Here is an 18,535-nt window from a genome sequence, read left to right on the forward strand (position 1 = left end):
ATGGTTTTTAAGAACGCCATTTACATCTGCTGCTTCCTGGCTGCACCTGTTACTCAGTGTAACACACCTGGGGTGATGTCTGGATGGTGCTGTCCCAGAGCAGGGCTGAATGATTCACTGCAGCCTGGGTCTCCAGGCCAGGGGTTCTCAATCTTGCCCATGCATTAGAATCATCTGAAAGGCTTGTTAAAAGACAAGCATGTTGGGCTCCACCCCTAGTGGGGTTTCTGATTCACTGGGTTTGGGGTGGGGCCAATGAATGCATGTCTAGCCAGTTCTCAGGTGCTGCTGAGGCTGCTGACCTCGACTCCACTTTGAGAACCACTGCTCAAGACCAGGGGACGAGCTCAGTGCCTGCAAGATGCAAGTGCTTGGTCACTCTATGAACAAGATGGGGGGAACCATTCTTCTCTCTCCCCTTCTGGGTTCAGGACATAAGCGTTCTTAGGGCCAGCAGAAGCACGTGCTTGGCAAACATTTTGATACTGCTGTGGACCTCCCCTGACCTTTGCATTCAAAGCTCCAGAGATCTGACCCTGAACTCTCTCTCCCTGGCCTATGAGATAGGAGAAAGAACACTTGGAAGGGAGTCAGGCACATGGATCCCTGGCTTTATCCACTAGTTATAAACTGTGTGATTCTGGCAGGTTGTGTGCACCTCCGTTTCTTTGCCTGCATGCAAACCTATCTCATCTCAGTGCCCTAAAGGTTTAACAAGGTAACCTTGACAGTGGCTATGGATGGAGAACTTGATTCAGACCAGGCACTATTCTGGGCACTTTGCATGTGTGGTCTAATTAAAGCCTCTACTCTGAGAGGACACTTGTCCCCCGCGCCCAGAAGCTCTCAGCAACATCCTTGCTGGTGTTCCCCAGCCCTCTGCCTTGTAGCCCACTTCACAGAGTGCCTGTAAGAACTGAATTAGGTCCTGCAGGCTCCGCCTCACTGTTGGCTCTAGGAAGCAGCCCCAGGTAGGTGGGGGACAGACAGCAGCCTGGGCCATCTGCAGTTCAGGCCCGGCTCTTCCAGAGCAGCTGGGGGAGGGAGCCATCATTTGTTTAGGCCTCTGCAGTGTTTAATCAGCACACAGCTCTCTCCCTCCTCCCCCTCTAGCGCCTGCTCTCTCCCTGCAGAAAACAGCTCTCTGCCTTCTGCCTCTGATGGAGGCCATGAAAAATTAACACAGCATGCGAGGAGAGGGAAGGAAACATGGGGCAGGGAGGGGCATAGGGGCTGGGTGACCAGCTGGCCTGAGCCGAGTGGGCACCAGTTGGGCAAGTGCGAGCTGGAGGGGCCTCCAACCACCCAGAAGGGCCACAGGGTCTTGCATGGTGCTCAGCCTGGGGGTCTGGAGCACACCCAACTACCCATGGAGGAGCTGGAGTGCAGAGTCTGGGCCTTCCTGGGGTCTCGAGCCCCTGGAGAATCTGATGATAGGGATATAGTCTCTCTCTGCCCTGAAGAGAGCCAGGTCATGCAGGGACGTGTCCTCAGGAAGGTCAACTGCCGGCTAAGCAGAAACGAGACACGTCCACTCTCTCTGTTCATTTTCCTGATAATCCTATGGGTACCACAACCCTGATCTGATAGGAGGAAACTAGTGTTCAGAGAGATTAAGAAACCTGCCCAAGGTCAACCAGCGAAACAGCAGAGTGGGATCTGTTTAGTTTTAATTAATACAATTACTTTTCATTTGCATAAGTACGACACAAATCCATTCTCCTTATAAAGCTAACGTTTCCCCAGCCTCCAAAACCAGCTTTCCCATTACATCCGATGATTCCACCTCACTGTTCCATTTCTTAACTTTGAGATGCTATTTTGAAGAGTTAATATGGGCACGTGATTAGAAATATACAGAAGTCGAATCAAAGGCGTGCGTTGAAAACACAGTCTCCTTGACGCCTCCCTGTCGCTGTTCCTTCCAAAGGGGAACCACTGCTGGTGGCTTTGGGTTTTTCCTTCCAGGGTTATTCTATCCTTGGCACCTACCAGGGACTATGCTGTTTCTGCCTGGAAGGTTCTTGCCCTGGACAGCCACATGCTTCGCTCTCTCACCTCCTCATCCTCACTCAGCCAGGGTTTCCCTGACCTTCCCGTTTACGAATTGTAATACCTCCCCACCACCGACTCCATTTTCAGCCCCCACCTCAACGGTCTCCGGAGCACCGATCGCCACCTGCTTTTACAGTCCTGATTCCCCTCCCTCCACGCTGGAACAAAAGCTCTACCAGGGCTGGGGTTCCCATGAGCTGCATTCGCCAGCACGTCCTCCACGTCTAGAACAATGCCTGGCACAATGAACGCTGGGCGACAATGAACACTGGTGGAAGGCAGGGCACTGTAGGTACACAAAGCCTGGCAGAATACGCATGCTGTTTCAAACTCAAACTCACTGTCATGCTTCTGCTGTTTCATCTCGTCTCTTCCTAGGACCTGGCTTTGTCTGGGGCACACAGCGGACACTCAGGGCTCAGAATGACCAGACCGGAAACTTGACCCCTCCCTTACGCCACAGACCAAAAAAAGGCAGGTGGGGGGTATGGAGAGAAGGGGAGCAAAACAACATACTGTCTAGAAAGTAACAGAGGAGAGGCTGGGCACAGTGGCTCACACGTGTAATGCCAGTAATCCCAGCACTGTCGGAGGCTGAGGCGGGCAGATCACTTGAGGTCAGGAGTTTGAGACCAGCCTGGACAACATGGTAAAACCCTGTCTCTACTAAAAATACAAAACTAGCCAGGCATGGTGGGCGCCTGTAATCCCAGCTACTCAGGAGGCTGAGGCAGGACAATCACTTTAACCTGGGAGGGGGAAGCTGCAGTGAGCTGAGATCATACCACTGAATTCCTCCCTAGGCGATTAAGTGAGACATCATCTCAAAAAAAAAAAAAAAGGTAATAGAGAAAATCTTCATGATCTAGGGGTTGGAAAAATTCTCAATAAACAAAAGCAAGCACTAACCATTAGGGAAACTTGACAAATTTTCCTATGGAAGAATGTCCTCCATTAATGGAGTTGCAAGCACAGGGTGAGGGTGAGTCTTCATGGACCAGAAGCCACATGGTGCCCAGTTAAGCCCATTTGAAGGGTTCTGGGGAGTTGGGCTCCCCAAGACTGTGCAGTGACCCAGGAAGGCCGAGTGGGTAAAAGGTAGCAGAAGGTAACTCCCTCCCACTCCTCCCCCAGGTTTGGCCTCCTCTCCCTTCTCTTCCTCCACGAAAAACCAGAGGCTTTAAGATAGACAGAAGAGCCCTAGCCCCCCTTCTCTGCCCCATGCAGAGATAACCAAGGAAGAAAAAACAAATTAAAGAGTCCAGGAGCCGGGCAGGGCCTTGGGAAGTTTGGCTCGACAGGGCAACAGCATTTAACAAAGCTCACATCATCCATCACTTGGGCCCCGTCATTTAGATACTGGGCATTTGATTCAACTAATACGGGCGGCTGGGGCGAGGCATGGCTGGGCGCTTCCTCCCCTCGCCTACAAATTAGACCGTCACACACAATCCGATTACCTTGACTGCCACATTTATCTTGGGAGAGGGGCCATCCATCACTCCTCAGCAGCTGGCTCTGCCCTCCCCACATTAGCTCTACCAGGAGGGGAGTGAGTTCACCCCAAAGTTTCAGCAGACCATGTTCATTCAGTCATTCCCTCCATCACCCACTCTAGATACTCACCCCAACGTGCCTGCCCTGGGGCAGGCCTTGGGCTGAGCACCAGGCTGCAGAGAAAACAGTCTATGCCCTTTAGAAGCTCATGGAAGGCTCATGAAAGGGGAGGTATCTGGGCTGGGTGGTAAAGGAGAGCCTAGAACCTTGGTGCTGAAAACTGTGTTGCACTGATGGGCACAGATTTATGTCCCACTTTGCCTCATCGAGCTGAGACCCTACGCATGGTAACCACTCCCCATCCTCAACTTCACACTTATGAAATGGGATGATAGCATAGCGCTGGCCAGTGGAATTTCTTCAGTAACAGAAATGTTGATTTGTGCTGCCCAAAATAGGAGGCAGGGGTCACATGGGCTACTGCACACCTGATGTGTGGCCAGTGCCACTGCGGAGTTGAGTTTAATTCCATATAACCTTTTTAAAGATAGGATTTGGCTCTGTCTACCTAGGCTGAGTGAGGTTCACGGCAGCCTCCATCTCCTGGGCTCAAGTATCCTCCTATCTCAGCTTCCTGAGTAGCTGGGACTACAGGTGTGCATCACACCACCCCTGGCTAACTTTTTTTATTCTTAGTAGAGACGAGTCCTCACCATGTTGCCCAGGCTGGTCTTGAATTCTTGGGCTCAGGCAATCCTCATGTCTTGGCCTCCCAAAGTGCTGGGATTTCAGGCATGACCCACCATGCCTGGCCCACATAACTTCGATTCACTAAACATAAGCTCCAATTAGCACACAGGAATACTGGCTCCCACGTGGGGCCCTACAAAGCCTGGCACATGACAAATGCTCAACAAAGACAAGGTCCCTTCCCTCTGGGTTCTGAGACCAAGGACTGTGAGGCTGTGATCTGAAGAGCCCTGGACTCAACAGCAATCACCTTTGTGGTCTCAGAATACAGCAAACTGCAGTTCAGAGTTAAAGACGGCGCAAGCCGTAAAGTGGCAGGGATAGAATCTGAGTCCAGGTGCCTGCGGCTCGGAACCTCTACTTTCCACTAGACGCCTGGCTCCCCAGGAGACGGACAGCAAGAGCAAAGGCTCCAAGGTGGGGCCTGGGGAGGGCAGGTCTGCCTGGCAGGCAAGGACTAACAGCCTCTTCCCTGAACATCACCATAGTCCCTGAGGCCAGGTCACCTTCCAATGCTAGTACTGAGGGGGGTGCCAGGCACAGGGTCACCCCACAGCCTGGCTCGAGTCAGCCCAGGTTAACACCTATGCTTCCCAGACTCAGAGCAGAGCTGGAGCAGCCAACAGAGTTTCTATTTCCAGATACACCAACTCTAGATGGTGCCCGGTCCTGAGGCTTTTGCAGAGCAACCAAGATAGCTCAACTGAGGCCCTCAGTGGCACCAGGTACAAGAGAGCTCAGGGTCATCCAGCTTCTCTTGCCTTCCAGGATGCATCAGCAGAGGCTCAGAGGCTGACAGATGGCTCACAGGCTGGCAGAAGGGGGGCATATCAGCTGCTGTCACCAGGAATCTGAGGGCTCTGGGGAAGCCTGGTCACACTGGTCCTTGGTCCCATCACTAGGGACCCGCCCATCTTATCACAGGGCTGCAGTGGGATGAGCGGAGCTGACATGTGAATACACAGGTGAGGACGGAGCATGCGCTCCCTCAGGCTTGTTTAAATTATTGGTGTTGTCTGAGGTCTCAAGGCAGGTCAGTGACAAGGTGAGACCCGGGTCTGCCTTGTGCAGGTCTGGGGAGGCTGCAGAGACAGTATCTAGGAACAAGCACTCACACAGGAGCCTGAAGTGAACACTCTTCACTGATGGGCTGTGTCACCTGGAGCAACCTATGTCACCCCTCTGGTCTTCCCACCTCTTTTTTTTTTTTTTTAAATCAAAGACTAGAGTAAAATCACAAGTATGCAGAAATCCTTCTGTTAGGATCAGATGGGGCATGCCAAAGCGCGTATGACCTGGATATGGATGAATGTGAGGGGATCTGACTTTGTCAGTGAGTGGGCAGGCTTTCCTGGTAATGTCAGAGCAGCCTGACCCTGGAGAGAAGTCACCTCCCAGAGCAAGACATGGCCTCTGAGGAAACAGCTGGAGCTTAAGAGCGCAGTCTTCAGACACTCAGTGGGGTCCTGCTGGCAGGGGACTGCTCATGAAACCATAGGCTGGAAAGGAGCAGACCCAGGTCAACCGAAGCCTGCCTATCATCCCCTCTCGGCACTCGCCGCGGGGCACCAGCAGGCTTCCTCCCTGGAGTGGCTGCCCTAGCCCATCTGGCTGGGACTGTGGCCTCCAGCTGGCCTGCGTGGCTGGGAAGAATGCGGGGCACGCACTGCAGCTGTAGGAGGGAGTGGGGGGCCCTGGAAGGGATGTGGGAGATGCTGGCCAGAGTCCACCGAGGGCAGGGAGATTGTGGGGAAGGCTACTATGCAGTGCGTGCCAGGCCAGGAGCACAGAGGGATGGGGTGACATGCAAGAGCCAGAGGTGAGATGGGAGTGGAGAAAGGGGGACACTGGGGAGCTGAGGAGATCCCCCAGAATTCCCTCCACCAGATTCACCCCTTTCTGCTGTCCAAGTTCCAAGGGACACTTAGCCACTCACACATTAGTATAAATGAGTTTATGACAAGCTGTGCCAAGGGAGCAGTAAATGAAGGGAAAATAATGGGGTGGGGGAAGGTGGCAGGCAGCTCTCTCCAGCAAGAGTCTCCTCAATGCCAAGGAAGGGGCCTGGGGGGCTCCCGATGGGGACCCTCTGCCACCAGGACACCCGAATTGCCCCATCCCTTTCCAAAATACCAAAATGCCAACACTCCTTTGTTGCCACTTAAACCAATTTGGGGGTAATTCTGCAGGCAATTGTCTTCCGATTTACAATGCGGCTCTGTGATTGCATCCAGGCTGATGGTTCAGGCTGTAATTGTATGGTAATCACTTCTGTTTATGATCGATGCGGAAATCACTATTGTTTTCCAGCAGGCTTGTTAAATCAAAAAAGTGCAGGGGTGGGAAGGAGGGTTTATTTCTGTGAGCTGGAGCCCCGGGAAAATGAAATTAAGTAGAACAACTCAATGGGGGTTGAAGGGGAGGTGGCTCTGATGGCCAAGGCATCCTCATGAGTTCAGCATGCAGAGACAGAGACAGGCAGGAACACAGAGACTCTGAGAGACATGGAAGGTACACTGGGAGAGGCACAGAGAAACGAAGGGGGCAGGGATGCTGGGGAATGCCCGGGGCCCAAGACAGAGATGGTCAGGAATGCAGATACACAGAGTTGCCCAGAAAGACTCTGCTCCTCACACCCACAGAGAAACCAAGATAGAGACATGCTAGGGGCACCCCCTTACCTACTCATACCCATGCTTCAGCAGACCTGCTCACGCTCACTACCAAAGAAGGGTGGGGCAACCCAGGTGCCAGGTGGTAGGCCAGGTACTGCCTGCCCCTCAGGGCTAGAGCCCATGCCTTCCCCATCTGGGATCTGCCTGCATTCTCCTTGCCCCTGCCCCGAGGCCGCCTACCTGCCGCCTGGAAACAGCATGGCAGATGGCACCTGGGGGCTCAGGTGGCAGGAGCAGGGCAGGGTTGTGAGCTGAGTGGCTGCTTCAGGGAACAAGGGGACCTGCCCACCTGGCAGGCAGAAACCTGAATCTCCCCAAGGCCACAGGGAATTGGCTTGGGCTGGGTGGAAGGCAACATCTCCCAGGGTGGCCACAGGCATCTTTGGCACCAGCTGTTGTGGGTGGCACAGGAAGACCTTGATGCTGCAAGGCATGTTTCTTCAACCACATGCCCTTTTTCCCCAACAAGAATGGATGAGGATCATCGGGCAACGTGCTGAAAATCACAACTGAGGTGAAAAGTATCAGATGTTTAGTTTTGAAAGCCAAGAAGGCTGAGGTCCCTCGCTTGGCTGGCTCTCCCTGCATTGCCTGGCACCCCCACTCACCAACGCCCCCGCTCACCTGTCTAAATTGCCCTTCAAATTTCTCAGTTTTGCCTCGCCCTGGGAAGGCCATCCCCCCTCCAAGCGGGGCCCATGGCATGGAATGTCATGCTGACTGCAAGGCAGGACTTGGTCACCCAGATCTGCTGGAGGGGTGGCCCTGGCTCTAGTTACTGCAGTCCTTTTGTGAGCTTTAGTTTGCTTAGCAGTGAATAGAGGCCAGCAGGCCAGGCCCCATCATGGGAGGATCCCCAGTTAGAGTAAGAGCAGCACTTGGCAGCCTCCCCACCAGATCCTGCCTGGGCAAGGGCCAACTAGCCCAGACTATGGGGCTTCCTTAAATCCAGGGTGCCCTGACTCCACTTCTGTGGCCTGCACTGATGTCCCCAAAGGCAGCAAGGCCTTGACATGGCGTGCAATGACCACAGTCCACTCCTGAAAAAAGAGGACCATCCGCAGTACCCTCCAGGTCTACTTGGGGTTCTGGCCTTGAGCTTCCCCAAGACTGGCCCTCAAACAGGCCACCCAGAGCTGTGCTGGGCCCTGAACAGGGGTGCACCTGGCTGCCTAATTAGGGGCTCAGCAGGGTCTGCTAGGAAGCCGCTGGAAAACCTTAGAAGTGGAACAATCACTCCTAATTGGACTTCTAGGATTCAGCTTAAGAAAACAGCCTCCTTCTCCCCCAGGGACTTTGTTTCTGAAGTATATACAAACAAGTGATAGTTACTCAACATTAAAAACAAAGCTGGCTGAAAATGAAAATTTAAGCTGCAATTAAGTCTTCTGAATAGAGAGGAAAACCCCAAGGGTGGGGCCCCTACACATGAGTATGTGCATGTGTGTGCCTGTGTGGGAGGCCATGTGTGCAGGCCCATGCATCCACACAGGGCACGACGGACACTGAGCAGATGGATATCTTTTGGGGTCACAGTCATCCTTTCCTTTGCTCAGGAGCCCCTCAGAAAGTCCTGGATCTAAGTGAGGCTCCTGTGTCTGGACCCCAAATTCCCCATGGCACTGTCAGAGAAGTGGAGACAGACTTCGCCAGACCCCTGTGGACACTAAAGCCTCAGACTTGGAAGGTAGAAGGCCAGAGTTCAGGCCGCGCCTCCACCCGGCAGCCCTCCCCTACTCCCTGACCCTCAGTTCCCTCCCCCTTGCTGGGTGGGGAGAAGCCACCACATCTGGGGAAGTGCTCTTCTGGACTCTGAAATGCTCTAGAAACACCTAAGACAGTCCAAGACAGCCCAGTATGGCAGGGAGGGACAGTGCAGGCAACTGTATGCCCCAAAGGGCTTGGAACGTGTCAACACATTTACACCACCCAGCTCCCCATGTGCCCCTCCCATGTCACAGACACACTCCGTAATCTCTGCAACAGGCTCAGCCCTATTTCTCACCCAGATGCACATCTGGCGCTGCATACTCAGTGCCTTCCAGCTCTGCCATCTTAATTCTGGGACTTTAAGCTCCCAGAGGGCAGGGAATGTGTCTTTTTCCACCTTCCCCATAATGCCCGGCCCAGACCCAGCTCTTCTTTTGTTCATTCACTCATTCCAAAATATATTACATGCATCTGTTGCCTATCTGGATGTTCCCCATAGAAATTTGAGTGAGCTATAGTCATAGTCATGAACTTGAAGAAATGCCACATTCCTGCACATACCGAGGGCTGCACTAAGTGCTGTAGCAATGGTGCAGGTGCATGGTAAGGGTCACAAGTGTATCTGTTACTAAGGGCACCGGCAAGGGCGTGTGCATCCAGGGTCCCCAGCAGGTGCCTGCACACATTCACACACTCGGTGGGCAGCCTATGCAGTGAATCCTGCTGCTATTGCGGGCCTGTGGGTGAAGGTATCCACGTTTTGCAGAAGCAGTAACTGAGTATGCTGCTAGGTGGCAGAGGGGCAGCTCAAGCCCAGGATCACTTGGGTGGGGTGAGAGCTAGGCTTCACGTAGTAGGTGCCCAAGACCAGGGAGGTGTCCAGGGAAGTGAGCCTGGGTCAGGCCATTTCAGAGGCTGATTTCTATTTAGGTAAGAGCCCAGGAAGGGTACCATGGAGAGGGCATGGGGGAAGATACACTCTCACGGAGGACAGAGGAGGGGATGACCAGGAAAGCCACACCTGGGAAGAAACCCCAGGGCAGAAATCTCCATCCTTGAGGCTGTCACCTGAGGACAAAGATCTTATCCAGGTCATTAAATGAATTTCTCGGAGAAGGTACAACACTATGTAAAGCTCTGAGAGGATTATGGGCCCCTGATCGGCCTGATGCTGGAAAGGCTTAATTCTAGGCTGGGTGGGTGCAGGGACCGGCAGGAGCCCAACTCCTGAGGCTCGCCTGCTGTCTGTGGGTGTCCTTGGGCAGCAGCAGTCAAAGGAACAGCAGGGTTGGGGGAGGGCGGAGGACCTGCCTCCTTTTCCAGGGCCAAAGGTGGCCTAGGCAGAAGGAGCCAAAGCCTGAGCTCACAGTGGAAGCCACGTGCTCGGCCCTTACTCCTTCCCCTGTCCTGATGCTGCCCCTGGGAGACCCACCGCCAGAATGGCCTCTTAGAAGCCACTGAAGACCCAGTGGTGGAGGCTGCTGTGGTTCTAGTAAGGTGGGGGTGGGGCGTTTCTCTGTTTTGGGTGCTGCCGCCCTGACCCCATGGGACAATGGCTTCTGTCCTCCTTCCAGGGCACCCCGGGACTGCCCAGTAACTTTCTAAGCCTGTTGTTGGCAAATCAAATGAAGATACACCTGAGGGTTACACAAGCTGTCCCCCACTCTCTGCAGGGAAGACATGAGCCTTTTCTCGGCAAACACTGAGTGAGCCTTGAGCTTCTGGTCAAGAGCCCTGGGGTCCTGGTGGGAGGCAGGGGGACAATTCGCTCCAAGATGCCTCAGGCTCTGGGGGAAGATGGGCATTCTGCATGTTCCACTAGCTCAGGGTTCATGGTGGAGAAAAGGTATCCCCGACAGACGCAACGGGGGTTAGAAGAGTGAACAGGCTGGGCTGCACTGGATAATCAAGAGGCCCCCAAGCTGGGGAGCAGCAGGACGAGTGACCCAGAGGAACACACCTCCCGCAAACATGAGGAGACGCATGCAGAGCAGCAAGGGTGGCTCATGTTTACTCAGGGCCGGCGTGATCCCGGCACTGCGCTCAAGGCGCTGTCTGGAATCAGCCCTTTAATCCTCCCCCACAGCCCTAGGAGATGAGTCCTAGTCTCTGATTCTGCAGATGAGGAAACTGAGGTGTAGAGAGAGTGAGAGGTCCCAGTGTGTGGAGAAAAAAGGAGAGGAAGGCGGCAGACGCTGAGCGCAAGCTCGGGAGGGGACCTTTGTAGGGTGAGGGCCTCTCACTCCTAACAGTGGGGAGCCACAGGAGGGCCATCCCCACCTGGAAACTCCCACTTCACTTCAGTGCCCAGTCTTCACCTCCTCCATCTCTCCTATGGCCACGAGTTCCCAGCAAGCCCCTCCCTTTGGCCCCTCAGCTGCCTGTGCCCTCTCCCTGCACGTGGTCTGTTCCCCAGGATGGTCTTTAGACCTTGCCCCTGAAGGCTGTTCTGTCTCCCAGTACCCATCCTGGCACCAAGGACACCGTGGGTGTCAGGGCCTGGGGCTGGACAGAGAGCTGTGTGCTGACCCCTGGGATCATTCCCCAGCTCCCAGAATTTCCTCTCAACGAGGGCTTCTCCTGGCACCCTTTAGGCGTCTGGAAGCCAAGGCTGGGCTCACAGTCTTTATTCTGAGAGCCCACTCTCACTAGGATGGCTGGACCCCAAGGGCCACCTCAACATGGCTCGATTCACAGACCCTCTGTCCGGAAACGCAGAGGCTCACAGACCCTGACAAACTATGGGTGGACCTCAAGGGAGAAGTTCTTGCTGTCTTGAGAAGTCCAGGGTGCAGACTCTCACTCCTCATTCCCCAAGAGGGAAATGAAAGTGGACGCGTGGGTGCCGGCCACGCTCGCTTCCTCCAGAGCAGGGGAAAGCCCTGCAGCTTCTCTCTGGGACGGACAAGTGACAAGCACACTTGTGCCCCTCTGTCCCCTGGCCTTCTCAGGCTGTCCTGTTACAGTGGCCATGCTGAAGGCAGGAATAAGTCTCCGAACAGCCCCACCCTCCACAAGACACAGCAAGGTCTCCAGCTGCAACACAGGGTGAGGACAGGCAGGAGTATGACAGAGATGAGGAAACTGAGGCCCAGACAGAAGGGGGGAGCTGGGTCAAGAGAACCCAGTCTCTCGGGCTCAGGAACTCAAGGGGAACCAAATGCCCTGCTGGTTTTGGAACTAAGCCCACGCAGCAGGGGATAAATCCACCTGACAGTGATGAACACTGCCAGCTCCTGAGAAGTTACTATGGGTCGGACATCGGCCTCAGCGCCTTTCGGCCCCATCTCATTTACTCCCCACTGCAACCCTGCCCTGCAGGGACAGGGAGCTCTACTGCACTGATCAGGAAACAGAGGCTCAGAGAAGCTAAGTGACTGACTCAAAGTCACCCAGTAAATGACAGATGTGGGTTTCATAATTACTCTCTGACACTGTCTTGGGAAGGACACTGGGTGGCCCCATTTTAAGGGCCTCAGGGGATTGGGCAGGGAGGTCCCCAGTGCATGGGGAAGAAGGGAGAAGGGCAGTCACTAGGGCTGCTAACAGGAAGGTAAGGCCAGCCCTCCGGCTTTCAGGCCCCTGGGCCACAGAGTGACCACTTCAGGCACAGTGCTGCCAACAGATCTTCTACCATGATGGGAATAGACTGCTGCACTGTCCAATCTGGTAGCCACTAGCCCCATGGGGCTACTGAGAACCTGAAATGTGACTACTGTGACTGAGGAACTGAAAAGTTAATTTTACTAATACACATTTAAATATATGTGTGGTTATTATACTGAAGAGTACAGTAAATCCCAGGCTGCTTACAAGCAGGAACCCCAAGAAAGGAGGGCACCCCTCACATCACACAGCCAACTTGGGGAGCCAGAGCTGGGCCAAGACCTCAAGCCTCTCAATTCCTGCCTGGGTGACCAGGGCTGCCACATCCCTATGCTCTGGGCTGGCCATTTGACAGACGTTTACACAGTGCCCAGCGTGGATGCAAATCATGGACCACCTGTCCTTCAACTCAGTGTAGTGGGCTGACACCCAGGTGGGCAAGGGAGCACAGGAAGCTACTAATGATGTATGGCGCTGGGTCCTGGATGTGCACAGGAGCTATGGACTGCAGGGTGTGGAGGACCGGGGAAGGCTTCCTGGGCCATGGCATTAGAGCTGGGCCTGGAAGCAGCAAAAGTGAGAGGCAGAAAAAGGGGCTCCTTGGGCTTCTTTTTTCCTTCCTGTCTGAAACATGCCCCCCATTTTTTTCACAGTCCTGCCTCCCAAACATAGGGGTTGAACTAGACCTTGCTAAATCTTCTGCACACAATGAAGCTGCCTGTCAGATCGTAAGCTCTTGGGAGGCAGACAGGGTACTGGTAAATTACCAGTGCCGCAGGCTCTGACCCAGGGGGCAGGGATTCCATATTGGAGCCCTGGGAGGGCGGGAGACCAAGTGAGCCAGCCCAGAGGCTACCCTCTCAAACGAATCCACTCCAGTCCCAGCCCCAGGGAAATGCACACATTGATTTAAAGCCTCCTGGGTCTGGCTAGAATCCCCCAAGGGACTAGGGAGAGACTCCACAGACAGGACTGCCTCTTTTCCAGGAGAGCAGAGGGCTGCTGTGGGGAGGTCTGGACCAGCTCCATCCAGTTCCCAGAGCTCCTCAGAAGGCAGAGCTGGCTGCCCTCGCCCCCCACCATGGGCAACCGCAAAACAGGAACCCTGAAACAAGACAAGGCTTTCCATTGCGTCAGCAAGGGCAGGGACATTCCCTCAGCGGGATGCCGACCTTGCACTACTCCCAACTTCCACACCTGATTCCTGCCTGCTACTCAGCAGCAGCCCTGCTCCTAGAAGCGGGAGTCCCAGTGCCTCTGAGGTTCCAAAGCCTTTGATGGCTCCCCACTGCCCTGAAGTTGTTGCAGCAGCCTCACTTAACCTCTTCTGGAGCTCCTGCTCACCTCCCCCATGTCACCTGGAGGGACATCCTCTTTTCTCATCAAGTGCTGTACGTCTCCTGCTTCCCACGCCTTCGCATCTACTAGTGCCCCCACTTACGAGTCCTCCCACCCAACAGTCACTTCCTTTCTCATCCTACCCATTTCCAAAATCAAGTTCCACCTGGGAAGAGTTTCAGGCCGCTGCAGCCTGAAAGTCACCATTTTCCCCTCTTCTTTCTGCAGCTCCGGGGGTGTGGAGCATAGGTCTCTGTTCATTTAATTCTCTCTGGCCATACTACACCCTAATATTTCCCACTGCACCCCCAGATGTGGGTGATGGCACCCAAAGATATGGCCCAAGCTTCTTTCTCACTTTCCTCTCTCCCCATCTCCCTGACATGGGGCTGGTACTGAGGCCCTGGAGTGGAGTCTACCTTTTAGAAATGAGACAAAGATGTGGCAGAGATGAGACACTCAGGCCTGAAGAGGGTAAGTGACTTGCCAAAGGTTGCACACTAATTTGGCACCAGACCATAGGTACTATTGTTTCGGCGCTAGGCCTTAGGAGACATGGTTCTACCTATGGCATCGAAATTACCTGGGGAGCTTTCGAAGCCAAATCATAGGGGCTGGGCCTTCCCTCAGACCCACCGACCCTCCAGGGTGGTTTGGGAGCCTCAGTCTCAGAAATCGCAAATGTCCTGGCTAAATCACCACTTCTCCATTCACCCAATATACACAAAGCAACACCACTGCCCCAGTCCAGGCACTTCCAAGGCCTGGCCTCACTCCATGGTTGGGTGGGAGCAGTTGGGGAAACCAGCAGGGTCTCTGTGGCTTGGAGAACCCCAGGGTGGCCATAAGGAGAAGTCAGAGCCATGGCTGGGGCTACTGAGAGGGAGGAAACGGGTCCTACTTCCTGAGCCTGCCTGGGCAGGGAGGCAGCAACTGCCCTGCCGACCCCCCCAGAAGTCCTCACGCCTTGTGCTCTGGGTGATGGGGGCAGCATCTGGCTCTGTGCATCAGTCTGGAAAGGCACACAGCCCATCAGATCCTGGGGAACAAAGACACTGTGGGCTTCCCCCATGGGACTCACTATGGGTCCTGGAAGGGCACACCGGAAAGGCCTTGTCAGTTTCTCCCTCTAGAGGACTGGAAACCTGGGAGTGTCGCCAAAGGTTCTTGCAGCCCTCAAGCTGTCCTGATGGGACTTGAAGACCCCCGCTTTCCAGTGTGCTGGGGTCCCTGCAGAAAGCCACCGCCTTTTCAGACCTCCTGCTTCAGTCATATCAGGGCCATGGGAGCTGGAGGCTGCAGCAAGGCCTGATGCTGGGGGAATGGGGCACCTCAGTACCCGGGGATGAGGCCACAGGAAGCTAACCCTCACCTTGGGGCTGGAGCAGGAAACCAAGCAGCAGGCACAATGAAATCATAAACCCCACGTTCCCACTGGGAGACTGGGATTTGCAGTGGGCTGGGAGAGGGCATTAGCGCCATCCACGGCCTCTCCTGCCATGTGATCTTGGGGCAGGAAGTCCCTTCGGCCCTCTGGGCAGTGGGCTGGCCTTCCTTCCCTGTCTGTGGTGACTGGCCAGGGAGCTCCCTGGGGAGCTGCAAGGGCTTCGAGGGTGGGAGCCTTGTTTTTCCCTGAGCAGGCTCCCTCGTGAGGCAGCTGCTGCTCTGCCAGGCCCTGGGAGAGTTTCCTCCCAATGCTGAGGCTTGGGGAAGGAGGGCAAATGAGGCCCAGCCGATGCTCCATGACACGGCATGATGGGGCAAGACTGAGGGTGAGGGGCACTCTATACCAGTCAAAGTCCCCAAATCCTTCTCCCCGCTGGGCTCAGGCCTGCAGCCCTCTCCGAGGTGATGCTAAGGATCCCAGCCACAGGTCCCACTGAGGAGTTCCTTCTCCCTGGAGGAGCCAGCCTCTCCCAAGGGACCCATGCTGCATTGCTCAAGGTAAACACCTCCCGTGCCCAGAGAGCCTCAAGCCCACTCCTTCCAGCTCTGCCAGCACGGAACTCTCTGTTCCTGAGGACCTGAGGCTGAGCTGGCGCTCCCGCCCGATCGATGGATGACTTCATAGAGACTGACGCCTACCGGCACCAAGACTGTCCCTCAGGGAGGTCTGAGGCTGTTCCTGGGACCACTGCCCACCCGTGCCCCCTGGCTGACCTCTACTGGATGACACAGTGCTGGCTGAGGGGTTGGAGACCTGGGACTTATGCCACTCTCCTGCTGAATGATGTCGGGCAAAACTGAACCTCAGTTTTCTCCCGTGTTAAATGGTCTACTCCTTCCCTGAAAGGAGGCTGCCACTACACAAATGCTAGGGAAACAGAAGGTCTCTTTATCGAATAGACTTGCCCGCTCTATTACACTTGTGGTTCTGAGCTGGTGACCTCACTGCCCCTCTGTCCTAAGTCTATCCTGGCCAGAGCTGTCTGTTGTCCATGAAGCTTCCTGTTGTGGTGGACACGTTCCAGAGTCTGAGCTGCCCAACAAGGCGGCCACCAGCCTTCGGTGGCTACTGAGCACTTCAAGTGTGGTTAGTGCCAAGGATAAGCTGAACTCATTCCTTTAATTAATTTAAATTCATAAAGAGCCACATGTGGCCAGTAGCTACTGTATTGGATGGCGTAATCTTAGACCCAGCTCAACCACTCCTTACTCCCCAGGGTGACACTCAGGAACCCCCAGGCAGGACTTTGGCAGAACCTCTGTGGGAGCACCTTTCTCCCTCTAGCTGCCTGACTCCAGACTAGGGACTCATCTCAAGTTCCCAGGAACTGCACCTGGACTGGTGCTCCACCAATGCAGACTGAAATCTGGAAGTGCTCTTTCCTCTGCCGCCTCCATTCCAATGGGGAAAACACAACCAACCAGCCTTCCAATCATGCCACCATCATTCAGCAGCCACTGGGCACCCACCATCAGCCAGGCACCACGGTTAGCACTGGGGCACACGGTGATGAAAAACACGTGGTCCCTGCCTTCAGGAAGCCCGCTGGCAGTCAAGGTCTTGCTCCTGTTGGAGCCACGCCTGGCATCTTACATCCCCAACTGGATGATCTCAGGCACATCAGTTTTCCCATCTGAAACTGGGGCTCACGAGTCCCTGAGTGCACAGGTTGTGATGAGAACCAGTAGGCATGAGAGAGGTGCAGGGGCTCTGAGCCAGGGGAGGGCTGTGCAGGGCAGTGGAGGAGGCAGCCTTATGAAGTGAGGTGTAAACTCTGTGCAGGCTGAGCTTCCGGTAAAGACGTAGATTCTCACAAAAGCATCGCTGTTTGGTGGTTTCTCACTAAGGAAGTTCAGGGTAAAAATAGCTCAGGAGGGGACTTGAATCCAGCTAGTTGGAGGATAGTCACTGCCTGGCGTATACACAAAAAAGGGGAACAGGCTTGTTAGAAGCCACGTGGACCCCTGCCCATGGGACAGGGCCTTTCCTCCACAGTGGATGGGGAGATGAGATTCAGGCCCAAAGCCCCATAACTGGAGGAGCCAGAGTTCCCATGTAACATCTGGGGTCACCCTGATTTCAGGATGGCATGGCCTTTTCACCCCAACTCACTCATCAGCCAGGTTTCTGACTCTCAGCCTGATTTCTGTGGCCACTCTCAAGGATGGGCCAGTGAGGAGCACACTGGCACCAACTCCATGCCACCTGCCACACAAAGCCTTCCTGCTCCAAGAGCCTTCAGCCATGCTCAGCGTTTATCTGACAGTCTGACCTGATGGTCAAGAGCAAAGGGCCTGGGTCCCCACTGTAGGAATGACAGTCTTGAGAAGCCCGTCTAAAGAGGTGACACTCAACCTCTCCTAGTTTCGCCGCAGAGGGCTTCTGTACCCAGGAACTGGTATCTATCTAGTGCTCAGGGTACCATGGCTTGGCTTCTAAGGCTTGGTTTCACCAACACTGAAACCACATGCTCAGGACCTCAGGCAGCTGCCCCTTAACCCCTATCAAGGGGCCCTCTCTCCAGGGCCTTGTACAAGGTCCTCACAGCGGGGCACCTCCCGAAAGACTGCTTCCTGCCCTCTGATGCAAACCCACCTCTCTCCCTCAGCCAGCTTCCCAGAAAACACTTATCAGAAGTCTATTCTGCACCTACCACCTTTGCGAAGGGCACCCTGCCGCAATGGTGGCATCACTATGCCCGTGGGGTCTCTAGGCGCTGGCAGCATCAGGGCTGCATTCTGACAAAGGAGCAGCTTGAAGTCGAGGACCCTCAGGCACTGCCTCTGAAGACATCCTGGCCGATTCTTATTTTTGCGGCAGGAGCCGACTGAGCACAGAGCCCGGTAAAATGTCTGCTGGAGAGCCAACACTTCACCTTCAGGGAGCTGGGCGGGGGCAAACTCTGCCCCCTGGCACCAAGGAGAAATGAAGGCCCCGTCTGTGGGCACACAAAACCGGCCCGGTGCACGCCGGTGCCACTCTCGCGGCCAAGCTTGGGGCTGACACCATGCAGCACACGGCGCTACCCACAATGCACCGGCCCTCCTCTGTCACACACTGGCACGCACACTCACCCCGCGCCCGGAGGGAGCCCGGGGCCCGGCCCGCGGGCAACCAGGCGCCGACCCCTCCGGCCCCGCACTTACCTAGAAGTTGCACCGGTCGCGGTCCCGCCCTGGCGCCCGCGGGGGCTCGGGGCCCGGCCGGCGGCGGCCGCGGCGAGCGACTCCGGGTAGGATTCAGCCGGCGCCGAACAAAGACTGCGCGCAGGCAGCGGGTGCCGCCTGCATCCCCGCTCCGCGCCCGGGCGGCGGCGGCGGCGCGGGGGCCCGGGCGGGTCCGGCGCCCGCTCGCTCCGCGCTGCCCGCTCCGAGGGCTCCCCGGCTCCCGCGCTCCTGCTCGCTGCTGCCCGCCACCGCCGCCGCCGTCCGGCTACCGCACCGCACACATCAATTAT

At 55.4% G+C, this 18,535-nt stretch overlaps 1 protein-coding gene across 16 annotated transcripts in view; it reads right to left on the reverse strand.

Moving 5' to 3' along the window:
* Positions 1 to 18,535, reverse strand: part of ZMIZ1 (zinc finger MIZ-type containing 1) — a 241,271-nt gene that overhangs the window by 50,087 nt on the left and 172,649 nt on the right. For 2 of the 16 annotated variants that reach the window (XM_078345485.1, XM_054242910.2), the window contains exon 1: positions 18,225 to 18,512. The exons of the other annotated variants lie outside the window; for them this stretch is intronic. The gene's annotated coding sequence lies outside the window, so the exon portion shown is untranslated. Of the gene's footprint in view, positions 1 to 18,224; positions 18,513 to 18,535 lie in introns of those variants that run through there. 16 annotated transcript variants of the gene reach the window in all.

This window comes from Callithrix jacchus, chromosome 12 (genome assembly GCF_049354715.1).
Source record: "Callithrix jacchus isolate 240 chromosome 12, calJac240_pri, whole genome shotgun sequence".
Lineage (NCBI taxonomy): Eukaryota > Metazoa > Chordata > Mammalia > Primates > Cebidae > Callithrix > Callithrix jacchus.